The sequence below is a fragment of the Oryx dammah genome, unplaced genomic scaffold (genome assembly GCF_014754425.2).
Source record: "Oryx dammah isolate SB20612 unplaced genomic scaffold, SCBI_Odam_1.1 HiC_scaffold_148, whole genome shotgun sequence".
Classification (NCBI taxonomy): Eukaryota; Metazoa; Chordata; class Mammalia; order Artiodactyla; family Bovidae; genus Oryx; species Oryx dammah.
In genome coordinates, this window is record NW_024070324.1 from 6015 (window position 1) to 14717 (window position 8703).

At 44.6% G+C, this 8703-nt stretch overlaps 1 long non-coding RNA gene across 1 annotated transcript; it reads right to left on the bottom strand.

Moving 5' to 3' along the window:
* Positions 1-668: 668 nt before the first annotated feature.
* LOC120859187 lies at positions 669-8703 on the bottom strand. Its single transcript, XR_005720045.1, has 2 exons — positions 8606-8703; positions 669-1200 (listed from the first exon to the last, which is right to left on the bottom strand). It is a non-coding gene; the product is annotated as an uncharacterized LOC120859187 (long non-coding RNA).

The following is an 8703-nucleotide window of genomic DNA, read 5'->3' on the forward strand; positions in this document are numbered from 1 at the left end:
CTAAATCCATAAAATGCCTGTAGAGTTTCCCAGGGTTTTAACTAGAGATACTTCTTTCACGTTTCCAACTGTTATTGAACGTTTACTGTGTGCAAGGCAGTATAATAGTTGTGAGATATAAAGTCAAATAAGAAATGGATTCTCTCCTCAATGTCTTTATGACCAAGTTAGAGAAGAAACAAGTAAAACAATGATTATAATACACTGGAAGCAAATTTTATTGATATATGTTGTAACAACACAGATGGAGAGTATCTAAAGCAGAGAAAACTTCCAGAAGGTGACAGAAGTGAATCCACCAGGATCCCACACCATCAGTAGACTACTCAGACCTCCCCAGCACCCAAGAGCCCCCTGAACCATGACACAGAGTACTACAAGCTGAAAGGAGGCAGCCCATGAATGCTGAATTAAAGAGCGAACCAGGCACAGAAGGGGCCCCCTTCTGTAGACACCTCATGCTAAGAAATAGAGGTGCATGAAGTGGAGAGAGAAATGAACAAGCAATTGTATAATCCCACCTGTGCCCAACCTCCCACCACACACACACACACACGCCCATCCATGCAGCCCTGCAGAGCACAAGAGAAGGGAAAATGGACACCACCACACACCCAACATAGTTGGTCATGACTCCAGGAAGCCCTGAGAGAATAAGACAGGACACAGCAGGTGTGAGAAGGCTTTACTGGGGATCAGACAGGCGGGGCAGGAACCACACTGGGAAGCACAGACTTCACACCAGGCCAGGTCTGGTCTTCAGGGCAATGCTGGGAGCTCAGAGCAGAGCCCCGTGGGCCAGGGATCTGGCTGGGCTCCTCACTGCAGAAGCAACTATGGAAGCGAAGGATAGTCTGGGTGGCTTTAGTGCAGGAGGGATAATGTGCGGTGGGGGAGGACCTTTACTAAAAAAAAAAAAATAAATGAAGAAAAAAGTGGGAAACTGAATTAAAGGATGGATGGAAAGGGGGGGTGGGAGGGAGATAAGGGGGCCAAGGAAGCATCTAGAGTGAACAGAAGGAGAAACAAAAAGACAGATGTTCCGCGGGCAGGAGGTCCACTTGGTCTCCAGGGCACTGGCTGCTCACGCCCATCTCCTGGCTGCGGGCACTACTTGTTGCCCCACACGGCAAGCTTCAGGAACAGAGGGCCTGGGAGGAAGCGGCTGGACTTCATGTAGGCAGAGACCTTCTTCAGGCCCTGAGGGTGGGAAAAAGGTCAGGCTTCAGGTCTGCTGCCCCACTACGGTTCATGCAGGTGTCCCTAAGTTTGGAACCTAGATATAGCCCTTCCACGTGGAGTCAAATACTGGGACAAAATACCATCCTCCTGGTGTCCCCAACTCTGGAAAGGTAACCCTTCCAATTATCTGTAATTCAAGTGATATCTTGATAAAACAGGACATTTGGAGACTCCACCCAGTGCCTGTTGCTGGAGATGATGACATAGGTTCAGAATCCCTAAATGACTCCCCTGCAAGATGGGTTCTACTGAGACCATTTATCAGATGGGAAACTGAGGCACACAGAAGATAAGCACCTCCCTCATGCTCACACTGCACATAAGTAATATGGCTAGAATGCAGCCTGCTTGCTCTCCCTCTCAATTCTGAGGTCTCTCTGCTGCACCCCCCTCCTCATAGCTGGAGAAAAAACAAGGAGACTCACTCATCATCCGCTTATACACACAGTTAAGTGACCAGTCCTGGCAGTTGCCCACCAACAGTGTGCCCGTAGGGGAAGTCAGGATGGGAGAACAACAGATGAAACATTCTCTGGTTTGGATACACAGTCCTTAGACAGTTAAGATGCATCTAAAGAAGCACTCTATAATCAACCTAGATCTGTATAGTTTTCTATGCAGAGTAAAGCACTAAAATCAGTAACTTGAGATCCCTAGCTTTTGGTGATTAGCAGTAATCTTTACCAAGATGTATAATTGATTACTCCAATTTTCCAGACCTCCTCCTCTACCTCCTGAAAGCAGTTTCCCAGAGATATCTGAGATATCTCAGAGGGTGTCTCCTAGCATACAGGTCTCCAAATAAAAGGGAAACTCACTGCTCTTACATTGTGTGGGCTTTCTTTCCAGTGGACAGTTATAGGGACCACAAAGGAGTTCAAATGAGACTTCTTACTGGTATTGGAACCTTACAAGGAGCTGGAGCCTTGGTACCAGCAAGGCCCCTTGGGCCGGTCTACCTCTGTACGTGATCATATGAATTTAGGTGAATCTCTCATGATCTCACATTTACCATCTTGGTTGACAATCCTGAGTTTTCTTTGGTGGTATATGAAAAAGCTTCCTGTCATCTCATTTTAGAGATACTGAGAAAGTACCCAGCTGAGACACTGGGAAGGTTCAGGTTGGGTGCGTAGGTCAGGGACTGCGTGGTGTCCTTTCTTGGACTGACTAATTTACCAGAGTTGGCTGGAATATAGTGTAGATACCACATGAGATCTCTTAGCTCCATAGATAAGGGACAGAGCTCCTCCTAGCCAAGCAAAGCTTTTTCAGGCAATTGAGAAACTTGCAGGAGTGGTGGAGGCAAGTCCTCATACCACACAGCAATCCCATAGGGAATCCCACTTTTTAAAGAAACTTGCTCATCCAGGGACACACACACAAAAGGTTTGGCCAACCTGTGTTCCCAGTGCCCACAATGTTTTCAGACTGTCTGAGACATATCAAAGACCTGAAATGACTACAGGGTGACAACGAGGAGAGTTCAGCTCACAAATAGCAGAAGAGCCCACCACACACACTTATCAAAAGAAATTTATCCTGACAAGCATACTGTGAAATGGGAAACAAAGCTTTATAAACCTAAGAAAGAGGGGTGACAGATTGCCAACCTAAGACTGACACTACAGCAGGTTCAGGTACATTACGTATGGAGTTTATACTTGCAAATACTTACCTAATTGATGCAACTATACCAAAGGAGATCTCATCCTAAAAATGGTCAAAAAGGGTTCTTTGACACTCAAACTTAGGGTTTTTTGTGTGTACACAGCTAGAGGAATGGGTTTTAAGATCAAACAGACTGAATGATTTAGAAGGCCTGGTAAAATTGTGATTACTTTGCCCAAAAAAAGTTTTGTTTTCAAATGCTGACCATAAGGAAACAAAAGTCCTTCTAGGAAGAACTTGCATCATCTCCCTGTAGCTTTGAGACATAAAAGTTCTACCTCATCTTCTTAGGCATCTTCTGGTGCACTTTGAAAGCTTAGTCTCTCTAATCGTGAAGGTACACATACAGTGTATGGTTGGCAGCAAGCTGCATAGACTGTGATTCCAAGAGTCTTTTTGTCCAGCTTTGCTAGCATTAGGTGAATGTGTCATTAGGGGTCCCAGTCCATAAAGGGTCTTTGTCTTTTCAACGCTCCTTGTGTCTCCCTGTACAACAAAGGCCTTTACTTTCTTAGACTATACTTGTGGGTGAACTTCTTGGCTCCTGAGAAGGCTGCATCCCTTGCACTGTCTTGGGATTCCTCCTGCCTCTTATTGGTTTGAATCATAACTAAGAATTCTAACAATGGATCCTTTAAACTGGAAAACCTGCTAAATTGGTAAATTTTTAGAGATCTCTCATTGAAAACAGATGTTTAGCTGGTCCTTATGGAAAAATCAAACTAAAGCGTGGATACACTGATATATAATGGTGGCTAACCTTAAGAAACTTCCTTAGTTTCAACCCAACCAACCAACCAACAAAAATTGTTCCTAGAGTTTTATTTATGGTCTCAGCTTCCCCTCAATGGATCTTACAGATGCTAATAAAAACAAAAGAATAACTAAAGTTAATTAGGTTAATTAACAAGGGAATACTTAAAAGCTGAGGGGAAAGTCAAGTGAATTCTTCCTACAAACTAGAAATTTTGAAGGGACTGGTCCCAATAGGATGAAAATATTTAGACACCTATTAAGAGGTATGATAAATGAAAGAGAATTTGATGGCATGAAATTAAACATTTTGATACAGCAGTACCAAAATAGATGTTTTGGATGGGCCAAAAAGACGCCTTATCAGTCCCCGTAAATGTTAAAGAGACCCAAACAAATCCACTCTATTTACCCCAGTGTAGGAAAAATTTAAAGGCAAGAAAGTAGAAAAATTCACCAGCAATTGTTCAGGGCAATATGCCAAACAATCCAATAAAGACTGACAAAAAAAGCCTGGGTCCCTTGGCTCAACCCCTCACTGGGGACAGAACTGGGTAAAATGGCCAGGGAATAAAAAGGAAAGTTTCTGGGAGTCCTTGTAAGACCAAGACTTGTTAACAGGATCCTTACAAGGGCTTTGGTTAAAGGTAAAATATTAATAGTTGATAGAATTCAGATGAAAGTTTATTTGTTAAGGGGAAGAACAAAATCTGCCTCCATGTTGGATCTGTTTCCTTTTTTTTTTTTAAGGTTTGTATCTTTTTTTTTTTGGCTGCACTGGGTCTTCACTATGAGCCTGGGCTTCCTCTGGTTCCAGCCAGTGAGGGCTGCTCTTCCTTATGATGCACAGTCTTCTCCTTGCAGGAGCTTCCTTTGTTGTGGTGCACAGACTCTAGGTGCATGGGCTTCAGGAGGCAGTGGCAGCACATAGACTAGTAGCTGTGGCTTTCAGGCCCTAGAGCCAGGCTCACTAGTTGTGGTGCAGGCTTAGTTGCTCTGCATCATGTGGAAACTTCCCTGAACAAGGATTGAACCCACGTCCCCTGCATTGGCAGGCAGATTCTTATCCACTCTACCAACAGAGAAGGCCAGATCTGTTTCTTTTACTTTAAACTTTGCTTCCCATTGCTTTTGTTCACTACAAGGATACCCTCCATCCATAATGGCCTGCCTTGGGGAACCCTGCCCCTATGCCTGAATGTTAAGCCAGAGTGCTCTTGTTCAGGAACCTGTCCACCTGTGGATGGCTACAGGAAGGAAAAAATGAACATATCCCCTCCCCGAGGCTGGCAGTTCCCAGAGATGTTTGCAAGATTAATGACCTTTTCACTTTACTTCCTCACCTCCCACTTCTCTGCTCTATAAAAGAGCCTGGCATCCAGACCCTGATAAGATGGTTATTTGAGACGTTAGTCTGCCAGCTTCTCAGTCTGCACCTCATCTCTCAGATGATTGGCCCATTGTGCAGCAAGCAGACTAAACTTGGGCTCAGTAACATGCTAAAAAGTGGTTTATTTGAACAGGCTTCATGTAAGATGGTTATATCTCTTTTACCTGATTATACTGTGGGGATATACAAACATGTCTCACTGGGGAATGCGCCCCTGCCTGGCATAAGACAGGGCATATAATCTGCCTCTCAGGCAATGTCAATTAAATATAACAGAGGAAACCACCAGGCTTACCTGAGCCCACACACCATAAGGTTAAAATTGCAATCTAATATTCAGGGCCTAATAAAAGCAATACTAGAGTTTGGTTTGGGGGTTTTGTTTGGTTGGTTGGTTTTGTTTTTGACCAAGGGTAAACTGGTCTGAGTCTGACTTGTGCACTCAGAAAGAGGGCCTTCTGCAAACATCTGAAGACATGATACACTGATCCCTAAAGTTCTAGAATATAGAAATCTTTTGATTTCCAGTTTAGTTGGAAACTTACCTACTGATATAAAAAACAAAATTAAAAAAAAATGTAGTTGGCCAAATCAATCTTTTGATATCATTTAGGTAGCAGCCTAGTTCTTCAGGGAATTGAAAGCAATTGTGTTTGTCTTACAAATCTCCACATATCAGGGGACTTTCCTGGCGGTCCTGTTGTTAGGAATCTGCCTTCCAGTGCAGTGAAGGCAGTTCAATCCCTGGTCAAGGAACTAACATCCCATATGCCCTGGGGCAACTAAACCTGCACACCACACCTACTGATCCCATGTGCTCTGGAGCCCAAGCACCACAAGCAGAAGAAGCCTGATGCCACAACGGAAGATCCCACATGACACAACCAACACCCAATGTAGCCAAAAAATTATACATTTTAAAAATCTCTTCATGTCAGATATGTAAATATAGCACAAATGACCTGAAACTAAGCCTGATTAACTTAACAAGATAGACTCTAACACCAAAGGGAAAAACAACAGAAAAGAGGTGTTTTTAAACTCAAACAATTGGAAAGGCTCCTTCACCCAAAATCTAATTTACAGCCTTTTAAAGGACTTGTCAAGAATGAAGGACTTCCCTGGCGGCCCAGTGGTTGAGAATCTGCATGCCAAAACAGGGGACATGGGTACAATCCCTGGTCTGGGAAGATTTCACATGCCCCGGGGCAACTGAGCCTATGCTCTAGAGCCTCAGAGCGACAGCTACTGCACCTCAAGTGCCTAGAGACCACTGCTCCGCAACAAGAAAGGCCACTGCATTACAAGCGGGAGCACCGCAACTAGAAAGTAGACCGAGCTCCCTGCAACTAGAGAAAGCCCAGGCCCAGCAACGAAGACCCAGCCCAGCCAAAAATAAATAAATAACTTTTAAAAATTTATGAAAATAAAAGAATGAATGCAAATCTTACATCGTTTCCATGAACAGTAAAAAGCCTGAAGACATTCCCTCCTAACTGGTTACAGAAAGGGGTAAGCTTCAATCTACCGCAGTCAACCACAGACAAGCCACCCTGAGGAGATTTCAGGATGAAGAAAACCAGGATGAAACATTCTGTGTTTTAGACATGGGGACCCCAGAGAGTTAGGATGCATCTCAAAAAAAGAATTTTCATGACTCCAGATTTATCCATCTTCCTACACAGAGAAAAGCACTAAGATCGTTAACTTGAGATGTTTGTTTTTCAATAATTCGCATTAATCTTTTACCAAGATGCATGCTTGACTATATGCATGTCCCAGCCAAAAATTCATATACCTACTGTCTTCTAGCCAACATCTTCAGAGCTCTATGAGAAGCTGTCTCCTGGGTTCCAAACAAAATTGAAGGTCTCCAAATAAAGTCAAAACTCACTGCTCTTAAGTGGTGTCAAATGTTTCTCCACTGACATCTCATCATAGGAGTATTTGTTCCTCTCATCAAGCAAAAAATCATCTCTGCCTCAGAAAAGGCTCCTACTTCACACGGTTTGCCCACAGAGGGATGAACGCCTAGCAAAGCTAAAGGGCTCAGAAAGCGGCCAGGCAACATAAAGAAGAGACCACATTTCACCCAATGACTCAGCAAAACATGGATGAAACCTGGTAGGAGGGTGTGGAGCAGCAAGACTGGCTCAGGCCAGACTCTAATTATTCCACTTAAAAGACACAGACCAACTGCCTCGCATGGGACCCAAGTCCACTCTCACTTGGCCTCAACCTACATCATCCTCAGTCCTGAGACAGCCAACCAGACAGTGAGACACTCAGGTGTACCTGTGCACCACTTTCCCAAGACAGACAGTGCCCAAGAGTGCCCAGGACTCCCAGATCTAGGGCTGCCTGTGCCCCACAGCCCAGGGCCCAACAGGCCACACTGCAGGCCACATCTGTCCCCATCCTCCCTGCTGGGCAGTCACCCCAGCTCTTGCAAAATTCTCAAGGCAACAAGCCTTGGACAAAAACCAGAGCTGATGAGAACTAGCTGAGAAAGCAAATTTCAGTATGGGGAGGAGGAATACAAAACAGATTGTAGGCCAAAAAACCTATTGGAAGAGAGCTTCAAATTCCCATATCTGTCACAAAGCAGACTCTGCTGCTCTCCAGTTGGGTCAATGATGAGCTGGGAGGTGAGGTCAGGCTGTGCCCCTCCAGAACCAAGGTGGCTCCACCCACACCACACAGCTGAGGGTTCCTATAGTTCCCCAGCTGCACTGAGCCCAAGAGGCTGGGCGCCAGGACTGCATGACTTCTGCATCCCACTTGTGCCTGACACAGTGTCTCCTACAGGGGAGAGGATCAGATCAGTGAATGTGACTTAAAGTGATGTACTATTGCATCTCTGGGATGGAAACTGGGATAACAGGAAGGAAAAAGGGACTGGAGATGAGGCGTGAAGGAACTGCCCACCACACGAGGTGTCAAGATGAAATCCTTGCACAGGACTCCTCTGTACGTACTCAAATCCCAGCACCAACTGCAGATCTGACAATCTCAGAACAACAGGTGGAGGCTCAATTGCTGCAGAGCCCTTTGGAGATCAGGAGAATATACTGTCTCTGTTTTTAGTACTTGATATCAATCCTACTGTGTCCCATTCTACTAATGCCAGCTGCATACCATCTCCTGAATATTCTGCTTCCTACACACTTTCCAGAACTGTGAACCCAGACAATAAAAGGACCTGAGCTTTTCATTTCAGCACAGGAAACGGAGAGGCACCGACTGCTGCCCGTAGAAGCCAGACGGTCTGACTGGGAGCCCAGCACAGCCTGTACTGGTTGTGTGACCTTCAGAAATTACTTATCCTTTCAGCTTAATTCCTTCTCTGTAAAATGGAGACGACAATTGTTGCACATGTAGGAATGTTATAAAGATTAAATGTGACACAATACACATCAGTAACTGAGCAGAGATTCTGGTAAACAAGATTCTCCATAAATGCTATTCCTCACTGTAGTTCCAACTAGGAAATCAGGGGAAATAAGAAAGAGAAGAAAGATGTAAATACAAGGGGTTCAAGGGAATCACCTCAAAACGAGAAATGAAGTCTTTCAGGTTTGGGAACGCATCCAGGCACCTGGGCTCAAATATGCGGTGCATGTCAAGGACGTCATAAACCAGGAAAT